Genomic DNA, 17613 nt, shown 5'->3' on the forward strand with positions numbered 1-17613 from the left:
ATGTTACTACCGACGGCATTATTTCATTCTTTGTTATGGCTGAGTAAATATCCCACTGTGTAAAACAACACGTCTTCTTTATCCATTCATCTGTTGATAGACATTTAAGTTGTTTCCATATCTTGGGTATCGTAAATAGTGCTGTTATGAACATTGTGGCCGCATGTATCTTTGCAAACTAGAGTTTTGTCTGGACATATGCCCAAGGGGTATGACCACTGGATCATAGGACAACTGTATTTTTAGTTTTTTGAGGAACCTCCATGTTGTTTTCCATAGTGGCTGTACCAATTTAGACTCCTACCATGTGTATAGGAGAGTTCCCTTCTCTGCCAGCATTTATTGTTTGTGACTTTGTTTCTGCTGGCCATTCTGATGAGTGTGCGGTGGTATCTCATTGTAGTTTTGATGTGCATTCATCAAATAATTAGCAATTGAGCATCTTTTCATGTGTTTATTGGCCATCTGTGTGTCTTCTTTGGAGAAATGTCTATTTAGGTCTTTGGCTCATTTTTTAAATGGGTTGTTTTTCTTTATTGAGTTATATGAACCATTTATATATTCTGGAAATTAAGCCCTTGTTGGGCTTACATATTTGCAAATATTTTTTCCCAGTTCATATGTTGCCTTTTCATTTGGTTTATGGTTTCCTTTGCTGTGCAAAAGTGTGTAAGTTTGATTAGGCCCCATTTGATGATTTTTGGCTTTTATTTCTATTGCCTTGGGAGACTGACCTAAGAAAACATTAGTACGATTTATGTCAGAGAATGTTTGATCTGCGTTCCCTTCTAAGAGTTTGATGGTGCCGTGTCTTGTATTTAAGACTTTAAGCCATTTTGAGTATATTTTTGTGCATGGTATGAGGGTGTGTTCTAATTTCATTGACATGTGTGTGGTTGTCCAGCTTTCCCAACACCACTGTTGAAGAGACTCTCCTTCCCCACTGTATTTTCTTGTCTCCTTTGTTAATTGACCATACGTGTGTGTATTTATTTCTGGGCTCTTTATTCAGTCCCATTGATCCACATGTTTTTTGTGCCAATCCCATATTGTTTTGATTACTGTAGTTTTGTAATAATGTCTCACAACCCACTGTTTGCATTCAAACAATTTGCTAGGACAGTTCACAAAACCCAGAGAAACATTTTACTTACTGGATCACTAGTTTCTTATAAAAGGATATATGTCAGTAACAACTAATGGAAGAGACCTTGCAGAGGGCAAGGTCTAGGGGAAGGACCCAGGGCATCCATGCCCCAAATGCACCTCTCTCCCCAAATCTCCATGTGCACAACAACTCAGGAGCCATCTGGGCCCCATGTTGGGGGCAGGGGTGGTGGTTATGGAGGTTTCGTTATGTAGGCGTGACTGATTGTTATTGGCCATTGGTGACTGATTCAACCCCCATTCCTTCTCTCCTCTCTGGAGAGCAGAGGGTGAGACTGAAAATTCCGACCCTTTAATCAAGGCGTTGGTTTCCCTGGCAGTCAGCCCCCAAATTAAGTGCAACCAAAAGTCACTTCATTAACATAACAAAAGACACATTTGTCATGCTAATTATTTAGAAAATTCTAAGTATTTGAGAAGCCCTGTGCCAGAATCCAGACAAAGATCAAATATGTATTTCTCATTCCAAGACTTCATCCTAATCTCAAAGAAGTGCAATGCCAACAAATGTTTAAACTACCATACAGTTGTACTCGTTTCACATGCTAGCAAGATAATGCTCAAAATCCTTCAAGTTAGGCTTCAACAGTATGTGAACTGAGAACTTCCAAACGTACAAGCTGGGTTTAGAAAAGGCAGAGGGACCAGAGATCAAATTGCCAACATCCGCCGGATCGTAGAAAAAGCAAGAGAGTTCCAGAAAAACATGGGCTTCATTGACTACACTACACTTCATTGACTACACTGGCCTTTGACTGTGTGGATCACAGCAAACTGTGGAAAATTCTTCAAGAGATGGGAACACTGAAGCACCTTACCTGCCTCCTGAGAAATCTGTATGCAAGTCAAGAAGCAACAATTAGAACCAGACATGGAACAAAAGACATTCCAAATTGAGAAAGGAGTACATCAAGGCTGTATATTGTCACCCTGCTTATTTAACTTATATGCGGAGTACATCATGTGAAATGCTGGGCTGGATGAATCACAAGCTGGAATCAAGATTGCTGGGAGAAATATCAGCAACCTCAGATATGCAGATGAAACAACCCTAATGGCAGAAAGTGAAGAGGAACTAAAGAGCTTCTTGTTTAAGGGGAAAGAGGAGAGTGAGAAAGCTGGCTTAAAACTCAACATTCAAGAAATGAAGATCATGGCATCCAGTCCCATCACTTCATGGCAAATAGATGGGGGAAAATGGAAACAGTGGCAGATTTTATTTTATTTTATTGAGCTCCAGAATTACTGTGGATGTTGACTGCAGCTATGAAATTAAAAGATACTTCTCCTTGGGAGAAAAGCTATGACAAACCTAGATAGTATATTAAAAAGCAGAGACATTACTTTGCCAAAAAAGGTCTGTATAGTACAAGCTATGTTTTTTCCAGTAGTCATATATGGATGTGAGAGTTGGACCATAAAGAAGGCTGAGCACCTTTGAACTGTGGTGCTGGAGAAGACTCTTGAGAGTCCCTCGGACTGCGAGGAGATCCCACCAGTCAATCCTAAAGGAAATCAGTCCTGGGTGTTCATTGGAAGGACTGATGCTGAAGCTGAAGCTCCAATACTTCGGCCACCTGATGCAAAGAGCCAACTCATGGGAAAAGACCTTGGTGCTGGGAAAGATTGAGAGCAGGAAGAGAAAAGGGCAACAGAGGATGAGATGTTTGGATGGAATTACCGACTAAGTGGACATGAGTTTTAGCAAGCCCTGGGAGATAATGAAGAACAGGGAAGCCTGGCATGCTGCAGTTCATGGGGTCACAAAGAGTTGCACAAGACTTAGCAACTGAACAACAAATGATTTGAGAAGTCCAGTGCCAGAATCTAGACAAAGATCAAATATGTATTTCTCTTTATAAATTAGTTATCACAGCATCATCCAATTTAAGCACAGAAACCTGGTCAAAGTGCTTAAGTTTCAAGACTTCATAACATAGAAATGAAGGAATGATAGCACTGCCCACCTTCCAGACCTGTTCACTTTTCAAAGACAGAGCAATGAGCAGACGAAAAAGTCCCGAGGAAGTGAGATCACAGCCAAGTAGCAGAAGCCTTGAGGGCACAAGAGAGCCACAGTCTCTCAGAGACCCGTGGACTGCGGCTGGTGCAGGAAGCAGCCAGGGGACAGTGACTGGGTGGTGGGAAAGCAAGAAAGATGCTCTCTATCTCCTGGCCCTTGGCTCACTCGACAACTGGATCCTCTCTCCTGGCTCCTCCTCCAAGCCTCCCTCCTCCTTCAGCATCTGGGTCCTCGTGCGGGCCAGCTGCTGAATGTATGGCTGCTGAGTGATCAGTTCAAGCCCAGGGCCATATGCTTCTGTTCAGGGGAGAGTCCTGAGGAGACTCTCCTTGAGGGGCTGACACTGCACAGTTTTCCCTTGTTGGACAATGACGTTCTCTGCACTGATGGAGAGAGGAACCAGGAAGGCTGGAAAGGTCTGTTTAGCTGACCTGGGAGATGACTCAAATCACCCCTGGGACCCATTGAGTGTGTGGAGAAGGTGAATGGGGTGGTTGCTCAGGTACATCTCTATGACATGACGTGAGTTACAGGAGACAAACCCACAGACCAGTAGCATCCAGAACTGGGTCAGGGATCATTTCTGTCCCTCAACCCATCCCTCCAGACAGGCCCCTCTGCCTGGTAGCCTGTCCTGAGGAGGAATCTAGTTTTGCCTCTTGGGTTGAGTTAGTGATCAAGAAGCAAGCAGGTCATTTCTGTGGGCAAGTTAATATCGGGATGGTTCCTTTGCATGGGGTTTTCCTGAGTCTTGTTAATCATGGTTTTGTCCAAGTGAGGTTCCTAAATATTGGTATCAGCGTCACCTGGGAGGCAGTCCTGAGTCTGAGGAGGAAACCGGAGAATCTGCCATTTCCAGCAGCCTTGGGAGGTCTGAGCTCAGGGAAGTTTGAGGACAGCCCTCGATGAATGAAAAGATGATTTAGTTGCTGTGAGCTGTGTATACAGTCCCATAGCCAGTAGAACCTGCACAGGGAGGTGACTGCAATTCCATTTATGTGAGGTATTTACATAGTCAAAGTCAGGGAAGCAAAGCCCAGAGTGGTATTGCCAGGGGCTGGGGGAGAGGGGAATGGGCAGTTGCTATGATCAGGTGGAAAGTTTCCGAGATGAATGACACAGTTCTAGAACTCTGCTCTACCACATGCTCCTGCTGCTGTTGCTGCTGCTGCTAAGTCGCTTCAGTCATGTCCGACTCTGTGTGACCCGATAGACGGCAGCCCACCAGGCTTCCCCGTCCCTGGGATTCTCCAGGCAAGAACCCTGGAGTGGGTTGCCATTTCCTTCTCCAATGCATGAAAGTGAAAATTCAAAGTGAAGTCGCTCAGTCGTGTCCGACTCTAGCAACCTGACCCTATGGACTGCAGTCTACCAGGCTCCTCTGTCCATAGGATTTTCCAGGCAAAAGTACTGGAGTGGGGTGCCATTGCCTTCCCCACCACATGCTCCTACAAAGAGCAATGCAGTGTTGTTGAGAAGTTAGATCGCTTACTTTAATACAATCAAATTTAAAAATAAAACAGGTGAAACTACTTATGAGCCCAACAAGACCCAGGCCAAGCTACACGTGGGGCCAGACAGGCTTCAGCTGGGAGAAGCTGACAAATTCAAACCCCTCCTCCTCTGTTCCTGAGAACATCTGAGTACAGCAGGGCACCCCGCCCCTGCCTCGCCCACAATTCACTTCTGCTGAGGGTCCTAGATGGAGTGAGGAAGGGAAGGAATAGGAGGCCGGGGGCTATGGGCCCAGAGAAGTGGCTCGTAGTAGGCAGGGAGGGTGCTATTTTCAGGTTCTGGAGGGTTCACAGAAGAGAGTGCCGGCAACATTTGTCCAAACCCCATTGAATCACAGTTTAATTCTACCCAGTGGACAAAAGATCCTTGCAAGCCTGCTGTTCTCAGACCTTATTGAAACTATTCTCATCAAGTTGGAGACTTGGATGAACATTAGCAAACGTTATTCAAACTAAAGAGAAGACACTTTGCATTAGGAGAGCAGAACCAAGAGCTGAAATAGATGTCCATGGGCTCCAGAATCTGCAGGTAAGAATCTGAACAGGAGCGGGCTGCATTCACCTGCTCAGCTTCACTGACTGATTTGCTTTTCACTTGAGTACTGGGTTCTCAATGCAACACACACACACACCCACACACCCTCATCATGTGACAAGCTGTGGTCTCAGTTCTGCTGTAATCCTGTCCCAGGCACTTCTGTCCTCTGAACAGCTAAGGTACTCTTTGAGGTCAGAGACAAAAAGAATTTAAAGCTCCATCCTGAACAGAGGTAAATGGGTCAGTAGTGCCAGAGAATGAGAGAACTGTTTATATTGTTTAATACTAAATTTTTTTTTAACATTTTCAAAATGACACAGCATCAATTGAGTCCAGCTAAGTTTAAGTGCAGGTTTCACTTGCACAGTCAGCCCAAGTCTCTACAGGTTCCACACCCACAGACAGAGGGCTGACTGTGGGACTAGAGCATCCTCCAATTCTAGTACAAGGCCAGGGTCCTGAGGCCCATCCCCCTTGTAAATTGAAGGATAACTGTAATGTAATTACTGACTTGAAGATCCTTTCATTCTTTACTAATAAATGTCAGCATGGTGCTAAGTCTCTGCTCACCAAATCTTTTATATTGTAGAACTTTGTACATATCTGAAAATGCGTCTCCAAATAGTATTAATGTTTGGATATGCTTATGCTGCCTTGGGAGAAGCACAAAGAACTTGGTTTTTGTCTGCTTGTTTTGTTTTATTGAAGTAGAGTTGATTTACAATGTTGTGTTAATGTCTGCTGTACAACAAAGTGATCCAGTTATACATATATATTTATGCATGCTTTTTTATATTCTTTTCCACTATGGCTTATCTGGGGATATTGAATATGGTTCTCTGTGCTCTAGAGCAGGACCTTGTTTATTCATTGTATGCAAAATTCTTTGTACCTGCTAATCCCAAACTCCCTATCCATTCCTTCCCCGTTTACCTCCCCACTGGCAAACAAAAGTGTGTTCTCTGTGAGTCTGTTTCTGTTGAATATGGGTTCATTTGTTTTGTATTTTAGATTCCATCATAAGTAATATTGTATGGTATTTGTCTTTCTCTCTGACTTACTTCACTTAGTGTGATAATCTCTAGGCCCATCCATGTTGCTCCAAATGGCATTATTTCATTCTTTTTTGTGGCTCAGTAATATTCCATTGTATATATGTACTACATCCTCTTTATCCATTGCTCTGTTGATGGGCATTTAAGTTGTTTCCGTATCTTGACTTTGCAAATAGTCCTGGTGTGAACATTGGGGTACATGTATTTTTTAAATTTATTTTTAATTGAAGGATAATTGCTTTACAATATTGGTTTGATTTCTGCCATACATCAACATGAATTAGCCATGAGTATACATATGCCCCCTCACTCATGAACCTCCCTCCCACCTCCCACCTTTTCCCACCCCTTTAGGTTGTTACAGAGCTCCAGTTTGAGCTGCCTGAGTCATACAGCAAATTTCCATTGGTTACATTTATCTTTTTGAATTAATTTTTTTTTCTGGATATATGCCCTGGGGTGGGATTGCTGGATCATATGGTAGCTCTATTTTTAGTTTTTTGAGGACCCTCCATACTTTTTTTTCACAGTTGGCTGCACCAGTTCACATTCCCACAAGTAATACAAGAAGATTCCCTTTTCTGTACAGCCACTCTTGCATTTGTTGTTTGTAGACTTTTTAATGATGGCCATTCTGATCAGTGTGAGATGGTTCAGTTCAGTTCAGTAGCTCAGTCGTGTCTGACTCTTTGCGACCCCATGAATTGCAGCATGCCAGGCCTCCCTGTCCATCACCAACTCCCGGAGTTCACTTAGACTCACGTCCATCGAGTCAGTGATGCCATCCAGCCATCTCATCCTCTGTCGTCCCCTTTTCCTCCTGCCCCAATCCATCCCAGCATCAGAGTCTTTTCCAATGAGTCAACTCTTTGCATGAAGTGGCCAAAGTACTGGAGTTTCAGCTTCAGCATCATTCCTTCCAAAGAAATCCCAGGACCGATCTCCTTCAGAATGGACTGGTTGGATCTCCTTGCAGTCCAAGGGCCTCTCAAGAGTCTTCTCCAACACCACAGTTCAAAAGCATCAATTCTTCGGTGCTCAGCCTTCTTCACAGTCCAACTCTCACATCCATACATGACCACTGGAAAAACCATAGCCTTGACTAGACATATATGTACGTTAATGCTGTTTCAAATTCTTTCCCCATATAGCTTATTACAGAATATTAAGCAGAGTTTTCTGTGCCATACATTAGGTCCCTGTTGATTATCTGTTGTATATGTGGTAGTGTATATATGTTATTCACAACCTCCTAATTTACCCTTACCCATAACTTCCCCTCTGTAACTATATGTTTGTTTTCTAAGTCTATGAGTCTGTTTCTTTTTTTGTCAGTTCGTTTATACCACGTTTAGATTCCACATGTAAGAGACATCAGATGATATTTGTCTTTCTCTGTTTGACTCACTTCATCTAGTATGCTGATTTCTAGGCCCATCAGTGTTGCTTCAAATGGCATTATTTCCTGCTTTAATGACTGAGTAATAATCCACTATGACTATGTACCACATGTTTGTCCACTCATCTTTTAATGTACATTTATGTTTCTTCCATGTCATCACTATTGTAAATAGTGCTGCAGTTAACATTGGGGCACATGTACCTTTTCCAAGTATGATTTTTCTGGATATATGCCCAGGTATGGGAATGCTGTGTTACATGGTAGCTCAAGTTTTTTAAGGAAACTCCATGCTGTTCTTGATAGTGACTGTTAACAATTTATATTTCCACCAACAGTGTAGGAGGGTTCCCTGTTCTCCGCACCCTCTCAAGCATTTATTGTTTATAGACTTTTTGATGATGGCCATCCTTACTGCTGTGAGGTGACACCTCATTGTAGTTTTGATTTACATTTCTCTAATAATTAGTGTTATTGAGCATCTTTTCATGTGTTTTTTGGCCATCTGTATACATTCTGTAGAGAAATGTCTATTTGGACCTTCTGCCCATATTCTGATTGTTGTTTTTTGTTTTTTGTTTTTTTTCAATATTGAGCTGCAGGAGCTGTTTATACTCTTTGGAAAGTAACCCCCTGTAGATCACATCATTTGCAAATATTTTTTTCCCCATTCTATGGTTTGCCTTTTTGTCAGTGGTTTCCTTTGCTGTGCAAATCTTTTTATGTTTAATTAGGTCTCATTTGTTTGTTTTTATTTTTATTTTCCTTACTGTAGAAGGTGTATCAGAAAAAATCTTACTGCAGTTTATGTCAAAGAATGTTCTGCCTATATTTCCTCCAAGAGTTTTATAGTGTCTGGAATTACATTGGGGTTTTTAATCCATTTTGAATTATTGTTGTGTATGATGTTACAAAGTATTCTAATTTCATTCTTTTATTTGTAGCTGTCCACTTTTTCCAGCACCACATACTGAAGAAATTATCTTTTCTCTGTTGTATGTCCTTGCCTTATTTGTCATAGAATAGGTGATAGCAGGTGCATGGGTTTATTTCTGGACTTTCAACCCGGTACCATTGATACAATTTCTTTGTTCCAATACGGTACTGTTTTGTTTACTGTAGTTTTGTAGTATAAAGTCAGGTAGCCTGATTTCTCCCACTCCATTTTTCTTTTTTATGTTACTTTGGCTATTTGGGGTCTTTTGGTTTTAATTCTGTGAAAAATGCCATTGATAATTTGATAGGAATTGCATTGCATCTATAGATTGCTTTGGGAAGTATAGTCATTTTCATAATATTGATTCTTCTAATCCAATGCTATGCTATCTCTCTCCATCTCTTTGTGCCATCTTTGATTTCATCAAAATCTTAGTTTTCTGAGTATGAGTCTCTTGCTTCCTTAGATAAATTTATTCGTAGTTGTTTTATTCCTTTTGAGGCAGTGGTAAATGGGATTGTTTCCTGAATTTCTCTTTCTGATCGTTCACTGTTAGTGTATAGGAAGGCAAGAGATTTCTTTGTATTAATTTTGTATCCTGTCACTTTACCAAATTCATTGATGGCCCCTAAAAAGTTTCTGATGGCATCTTTAGAATTCTGTACATATAGTATCATATCATTTGCAAATAGTGACAGTTTTACTTCTTTTCCAATTACGATTCTTTTTCTTTTTCTTCTCTGATTGCCATGCTAGGACTTTCAAAAGTATGTTGAATAATAGTGGCAATAATCCTTGTCTTTTCCTGATCTTAGAAGAAACGCTTTTAGTTTTTCACCATTGAAAATTGTATTTGCTGAGCGTTTGCCAAATATGGCCTTATTATGTTGATATTGGTTCCCTCTATGCCCACTCTCTGGAGAGGTTTTTTTTTTTTTTTTTAATGGGTGATGAATTTTATCAAATGCTTTTTCTATTTCTATTGAGATCATGTGGTGTTTGCTTTTTTGATATGTCATATTTCATTGACTGATTTACACTTGTTGGACCATACTTGTGACCCTGGGATGAATCCAAGTTATTCATGGTATATGATATCTATTACGTATTGTTGGATTTGGTTTGCTGATATTTTGTTGAGAATTTTTCTATCTGTATTCATCAATGATATTGACCTATGATTATCTTTTTTGGTAGTGACTTTAGTTGTGGTGGGGCTTCCATGATAGCTCAGTTGGTAAAAAAAAAAATCCATTGGCAATGCAGGAGACCCTGGTTCAATTCCTGGGTCAGGGAGATACACTGGAGAAGGGACAGGTTATCCACTCCAGTATTCTTGGGCTTCCCTTGTGGCTCAGCTGGTAAAAAATCTGCCTGCAATGCGGGAGACCTGGGTTTGATCCTTGGGTTGGGAAGACCCCCTGGAGAAGGGAAAGGCTACCCTCTCCAGCATTCTGGCCTGGAGAATTCCATGGACTCTATAGTCCATGGGGTCGCAAAGAGTCGGACACGGCTGGGCGACTTTCACTTGCACTGGTTGTGGTATCAGTGTTGGTATGCTCATGGAATGCCTTTGGGAGTGTTCCCTCCTCTTTAGTCTTTTGGAAGAGTTTGGGAAGGATCAACGTTTTTCTTTGTATGTTTGGTAGAATTTGCCTGAGAAAACATCTGACCCTGGAGTTTTGTTTGTAAGTTTTATTTAAATTACAGATTCTGTTCCACTTCTAGTGATTGGACTGTTCAGGTAATCTTATTTCTTCTTACTTCAGTTTTGGTACACTGTGTTTCTCAAAACTTGTCCGTTTCTTGTACGTTGTTGAATTTGTTGACAAAATAATTCTTCACAGTTTTCTCTTTGTTCATTTCTGTAGTATCAGTTGTCAATTCTCCTCTTCCTTTTCTTATTTAATTTCGTTGCATCTTCTTCTATAACTTTAAAATCTCTAATTTATTTCCTATCTGATTTTTTTTTATCTGCTTGTTTCTGCCGACTTTAGGTTTTGTTTCTTCCTTTTCTCTTTTAGATGATGTGTTGAGTTGTTTATTAGAGATTTTTCTGTTCTTAAATAAATTCTATATAGCTGTGAACGTCTGTCTCACCAGAACTGCTTTTGCTGCATTGCCCAGATTTTGTATGGTTGTGTTTTCATTGTCATTTGCCTCAGTGCATTTTTAATTATTTTTTGTGTCTTTCACAGAAAAGTTTTTATTTTCCTTATTTATCTTAAAATAGTTTATACTGAAGTATAGTTGATTTACATTGATGTGTTAGTTTCAGCTATACAGCAAAGTGATTTAGTTATACATAGTACATATTGTCCGGAGAAGGCAATGGCAACACACTCCAGTACTCTTGCCTGGAAAATCCCATGGACAGAGGAGCCTGGTGGGCTGCAGTCCATGGGGTTGCGAAGAGTCAGACACGACTGAGCGAGTTCACTTTCATGCACTGGAGAAGGAAATGGCAACCCACTCCAGTGTTCTTGCCTGGAGAATCCCACGGATGGGGGAGACTGGTGGGCTGCCGTCTATGGGGTCGCAAAGAGTTGGACATGACTAAGTGACTTAGCAGCAGCAGCAGTACATATTGTCAACATTCACTGGATCATAGAGAAAGCAAGGGAATTCCAGAAAGACATCTACCTCTGTTTCATCAGCTACACTAAAGCCTTTGGCTGTGTGGATCATAACAAACTGTGGAAAGCTCTTAAAGAGATGGGAATACCAGGCCATCTTACCTGTCTCCTGAGAAACCTATATGCAAGTCAAGAAGCAACTGTTAGAACCCTATATGTAACAACTGGTTGGTTCAGGATTGAGAAAGAAGTATGACAGGGCTATCTGTTGTCACCCTGTTTAACTTATACACTGAGCACTTCATGAGAAATGCCGGGCTGGATAAGTTACAAGCTGGAATCAAGACAGGTGGGAGAAACATTAACAATCTCAGATGATACCACTCTAATGGCAGAAAGCAAAGAGGAACTAAAGAATCTGTTGATGAGGGTGAAGGAGGGGAGTGAAAAAGCTGACTTAAAAATAAATATTAAAAAAAAACTAAGATCATGACATCAATCCCATTCCTTCGTGGCAAATAGAAGGGAAAAAGGAAGCAGTGACAGATTTCCTCTTCTTAGGCTCTAAAATCACTGAAGATGGTGACTACAGCCATGAAATCAGATGACTGCTTCTTGGCAAGACAGTTATGACAAACCTAGACAGTGTGTTGAAAAACAGAGACATCACTCTGCAACAAAGGTCTGTATAGTCAAGACTATGGTCTTCTCAATGGTCACATACAGTTGTGAGAGCTGGACTGTAAAGCGGGCAGAGCACCAAAGAATTGATGCCTTTGAACTAGAGAAGACTGGAGAAGACTCCTGTGAGTCCCTTGGAGATCAAACCAGTCAATTTTAAAGGAAGTCAACCCTGAATATTCATTGGAAGGACTGATGCTGAAGCTGATATTTTGGTCACCTAATGTGAACAGCTAACTCATTGGAAAAGTCCCTGATGTTGGGAAACATTGAGGACAGAAGAGGGTGTCAGTGAGATGGCTGGATGGCATCACCCATGCAATGGAAATGAACCTGGGCAAACTTTAGGAGATGGTGAGGGACAGGGATGCCTAGCGTGCTACAGTCCATGGGGTCACAAAGAGTCAGCTATGACTGGATGACTGAAAATCAACAGTACATACATTAATGCTGTTTCAGATTCTTTTCCATAATAGATTATTACAGAGTATTACATTGAGTTCCTTGTGCTATATATTAGGTCCTTGTTGATTATCTGTTTTATACACAGTAGCGTATATATGTTAATCATAACCTTCTAATTTATTCCTACCCGTAACTTTCCCCTTTGTAACTGTGTTTGTTTTATTTTCAAAGTCTGTGAGTCTGTTTCTGTTTTTTAAGATCATTTGTATCACGTTTAGATTTCACATATAACTGGTATCATATGACATTTCCCTTTGTCTGTTGGGCTTACTTCCCTTAGTATGATTTCTAGGTCCATCCATGTTCCTTTAAATGGGATTGTTTCCTTCTTTAATGGCTGAGTAATAGTCCATTATGTGTATATACCACATCTGTTGATGGACATTCAGATTGCTTCCATGTCCTGGCTGTTGTAAATAGTGGAATGCAATGCGTTTACTTTTTCCTGGTATGGTTTTCTCTGAATATATGCCCGGGTGTGTATGGTAGTTTTAGTTTCTTTAGGAACCTCCATCCTATTCTCCATAGTGGTTGTACCAATTTGCATTCCCACCAACAGGGGTAGGAGGGTTCCCCTTTCTCCATAACCTCTCAAGCAATTATTGTTCAGACTTTTTGATGATGGCCATTCTGACAGCTGCGAGGTGACACTTCATTGTAGTTTTTATTTGCATTTGTCTAATAATAAGTGATATTGAGCATCTCTTCACCTGTTTTTATTTTTATTTTTTTTTGGTCACCTGGATGTCTCCTGTAGAGACATGTCTGTTTGGATATTCTGCCCGTATTTTGATTGTGCTTTTATTTTTTTATTGAGCTGTATGAGCTGTTCATACCCTTTGGAGATTAATCCCTTTCTGGTTACATGGTTTGCAAATATTTTTTTCCCATTCTGTGGTTTGTCTTTTTGATTTCAGTGTTTTCCTTTGCTGTGCAAAACTTTTTAAGTTTAATTACATCTCGCTTGTTTGTTTTTATTTACCATACTCTAGGAGGTAAATGTGAAAATATCCTGCTGTATATATGAAAAGATTCTTGCTTATCTCAAAGAATGTTCTGCCCATACTTCCCACCAAGAGTTTTATAGTGTCTGGACTTCCATTTAGGTCTTTAATCCATTTTGAGTTATTTTCATGTATGGTCTTAGGAATTGTCCTAATTTCATTCTTTTACTTGTAGCTGCCCATTTTTCCCCAGGACCACTTATTGAAGAAACCATATTTTCTCATTGGTATATTCTTGCCTCTCTTCATAGGTAGATGATAGGTGCATGGGTTTATTTATAGGCTCTATCCTGTACCATCGATCCATATTTCTGTTTTTGTGCCAAAACTGTACAGTTTTGATTACTGTAGTTTTGTAGTAAAGTCAGGGGCCCTGATTCCTCCAGCAGGTCTTTCTTTCTCAAGATGCTTTGGCTATTCAGGATCTTTTATAAATTCTAAAAATTTTTGTTCTAGTTCTTTGAAAAATGCCATTGGTACTTTGATGGGGATTGCATTACATCTGTAGACCGCTTTGGGTTGTGTAGTCATTTTCACAATATTCATTTGTCTAAGCCAAGGATATGCTGTATCTCTCCGTTTGTGTCATCTTTCTTTCATCAGTATCTTATAGTTTTCTGAGTACAGGTCCATTGCTTCCTTGGGTTTATTCTTGGGTATTTTATTCTTTTTGATGCAGTTGTAAATGGGATTGTTTCTTAAATTTCTCTCTCCAATCTTTCATTGTTAGTGTATAGGAATGCAAGAGATTTCTATGTATTAATTTTGTATCCTGCAACTTTATCAAATTCATTGATAGGTTCTAAAAGTTTCCTGGTGGAACCTTTTGAATTTTCTATGTATAGTATGATGTCATTTGCAAACAGTAACAGTTTTGCCTCTTTCCCAATTTGGATTCTCTTCATTTTTCTTCTGATTGCTCTGTCTAGGACTTTCAAAGGGAGAAGGCAATGGCACCCCACTCCAGTACTCTTGCCTGGAAAATCCCATGGATGGAGGAGCCTGGTGGGCTGCAGTCCATGGGGTCGCTAAGAGTCAGACACGACTGAGTGACTTCACTTTCACTTTACACTTTCATGCATTGGAGAAGGAAATGGCAACCCACTCCAGTGTTCTTGCCTGGAGAATCCCAGGGACGGGGGAGCCTGGTGGCTGCAGTCCATGGGGTTGCACAGAGTGGGACACGACTGAAGTGACTTAGCAGCAGCAGCAGGACTTTCAAAAATATAGTCAATTATAGTGGTGAGATTGGACATCCTTGTCTTTTCCTGATCTTGGAGGAAATACTTTCAGTTTTTCACCATTGAGCATGATGTTTGTTGTGGATTTGTCATTTATAGCCCTATTATGTTGAGATTGGTTCCCTCTGTGCCCACTTTCTAGAGTTTTGTAAATCATAAATGGATGATAACTTTTATCAAATGATTTTTATATATCTATTAACATGATCATGTGGTGTTTGTCTTTTCTGATGTGGTGTATCATCTTGATTGATTTACATATGTTGAATCATCCTTGTGACCCTAGTATGAATCCAAGTTGTTCATGGTGTTTGATCTTTCTTATGTATTGTTGGATTCTGTTTGCTAATATTTTGCTGAGAATTTTTGCATCTATATTCACCAATGATATTGGCCTGTAATTTTCTTTTTGGTGGTGTCTTTGTCTGGTTTTGGTATCAAGGTGATGGTGGCTTAATTGAATGTCTCTGGGAGTGTTCCCTTCTCTTCAGTCTTTTGGAAGAGTTAGAGAGGGATCAGTGTTTAAAATTTTTCTTTGTATGTTTGGTAGAATTTGCCTGTGAAGCCATTTGTAAAGGAGTATCTTTTATTACCTACTCTTTTTGTTTTCATCACTCTAAGAGGTGGGTCAGAAAAGATCTTCCTGTGCTTTATGTCAGCAAGTGTTTTTCCTATGTTTTCCTTTATGGTGTCTGGTCTTACATTTAGGTCTTTAATCCATTTGAGTTTATTTTAGGGTATGGTCTTAGGAGAGTGTTCTAATTTCATCCTTTTACTTGAAGCTGTCCAGTTTTCCCAGCACCATTTATTGAAGAAACTCTTTTCTCCACTGTATATTCTTGCCTCCTTTGCCATAGACTATGTGACCACAGGTGCCTGGGTGTTATTTCTGAACTTTCTATGCTGTTCCATTGATCTATATTTGTTTCTGTTTAGTGCCATACTCCTGATTACTGTAGTTCTGTAGTATAGTCTGAAGTCAGGGAGTCCTATTCCTCCAGCTTCAATTTTCTTTCTCAAGATTGCTTTGGCTATTCAGCATCTTTTGCATTTCCTTACAACCTGTAAACATTTTTGTTCTAATCCTGCCTTCACACATTTAGTGGGCCTCTTCTTTGCTCTGTGTTGTCGCTGCATGTCAGGGGCAGGGCCTGCTCCTGAGTTGTTGGAGTAGAAGCCCTCGGTTCCATTGCTGAGCTGCAGTGAGAGGTAGCCAGAACTGGAGAGCTCCTGCTGGGAGAGGTGCTTTGGCTGGGGTATTCCCTCCCCGAGCTGTCTACTGTGGGGTGCATCCTGTGGTGTCACCTGCACAGGCTCACAGAATGAACTGCTGGCAATACCCCTGGCACCGCCTCCACTGGGAATGCAGTCATTTGGCCCTGGTGTCCCTCAGGCGCTGTGGTTACAAGGCCACCAGCACAGATCCTTAGGTGCCCACTCACTGAAGTCGGGACCACAGTGGTCATGTACCTGGAGCCATCATGGGAGCTGTGGAAGCCCCCCAGCCCCACCTCTGCGTGTACATGCCACAAAGCTCATAGCTGCTGAGACCAGACTGGTGCCAGACATGGAAACACCTACTGTCCTGCTCCCAGAGCCCTTAGAGGCAGCTTGATGAAAGAGGCTATTATGGCAGGCCACGCCCACCCCTTCACACACCCTTTAGCAACAGTACTTTGCTGCTGGGGTGGGCCCAGGCTTTTTCTGCAATCACACTTTAGCCCTTTCTGGCTGTCTTTGTGTAGCCAACCTGTGCTCTCCCTGGGCCCGTTCTGAACCCCAAGTTTCAGCACCCAGCCCCTGCACGTACAGGCCGGTGTGCATCTTGGGCCATGTACTGCAGCAAGATAACACCAGTCCTCTTTGCCAGTCTGTCTTCTGCCTGCTTCCACCATAGCCAGAGCACCAGTCAGTACATTCATCTTCTGAGTCTCTGAAGCTTGCTTTCTGTCCAGACTGACCTCCTGGCCAGTGAAGGGGCTTCCCAGGGCACAGAACAGTTTCCTCTTCCACGGCTCCTTCCCCAGGGCCAGGTCCCATCCAGATTCCTTTTTCCCTTGGTTATATGGAGTTCTTTCTTGCACTTCTGGGTGTCTGATATCTACTGCCATCATTCAGTAAGGTATCACGTGAGAATCCATCCATGTGTAGATGTATTTCTGATGCATTTGTGGGAGGAGGTGAGACCCAAAGTCCTTTTTATTCCCCCATCTTGATTCTTCCCTCCATAGCATTTGTTTTTAAATGTTCCACAGACTGATCCTCCACTTTTGTTTTCAGTTTGACTCTGTGGCTGATGTATCTGATGTGTCGAGCAATGTCACCCTAAAAAGTTACACTGTGCACTTGGAGGTACCTCTGTGTGCTGCATAATGCATGATCTCTGCATGGTGTGTCAACTGCATGATGATAAGCCACACAGTTTGGTTAAATCAGCTCAATCAGAACCCTGATGTTTAGAGTGGCTACATTTCTTAATGGCACATTCTAGAACCTAATCCTAGAGTACTTTTCTTTCTGATGTGTTTTGGGTCTTCTTTATTTTGGAAGCTTTGCAACAAGGGGAACAAGGTGGGATGAGAAAAGAAGGTAAGAGTCAAGTTCTGTACATAAATCCAGGAATTTTAAAGTGAAATACAACTGCTCACTTAGTGACTATGAGAGAATACTGCTCTTTCCTCTGGGGAAGGAAAGTTGTCGAGGAGGTTCTGTGCTGATGGCCATGAAGAGCTTACCTTGCTACCCCTCACCCTCACTCTACTGCTTTGCTATGCAGCAGCCCTGTCCACGGGGAAACACAGCCAGTGCCCCAGCCAGTACATGAGCTCTTGGAGGCCCCAAGGACACTGGCTGTCTAATAAGACCATTAGCTTATTATCTCACTTTACCAGGAAGTTGTGAGCTACAGTATTCCTGATGTACACAATTGTGTAGGATATGGGGACAGTGTTCCCTTCGTTGACAATGTGACACATGATTTTTTCTCTTGCTTAAAGCCCATTTTCTTTAGACC

General features: G+C 41.4%; 1 protein-coding gene across 2 annotated transcripts in view; it reads left to right on the forward strand.

Annotated features, from left to right (window-relative positions):
• Nucleotides 1-17613, forward strand: part of LOC147356930 (usherin-like) — a 78834-nt gene that overhangs the window by 52987 nt on the left and 8234 nt on the right. The window contains exon 1 of one of the 2 annotated variants that reach the window (XR_015143636.1): nucleotides 1871-5233. The exons of the other annotated variant lie outside the window; for it this stretch is intronic. The gene's annotated coding sequence lies outside the window, so the exon portion shown is untranslated. Of the gene's footprint in view, nucleotides 1-1870; nucleotides 5234-17613 lie in introns of those variants that run through there. 2 annotated transcript variants of the gene reach the window in all.

The sequence above is a fragment of the Bos grunniens genome, chromosome 16 (assembly GCF_055505025.1).
Source record: "Bos grunniens cultivar Pamir isolate PY7600 chromosome 16, Bosgru_T2T1.0, whole genome shotgun sequence".
In the NCBI taxonomy this organism is placed as follows: domain Eukaryota; kingdom Metazoa; phylum Chordata; class Mammalia; order Artiodactyla; family Bovidae; genus Bos; species Bos grunniens.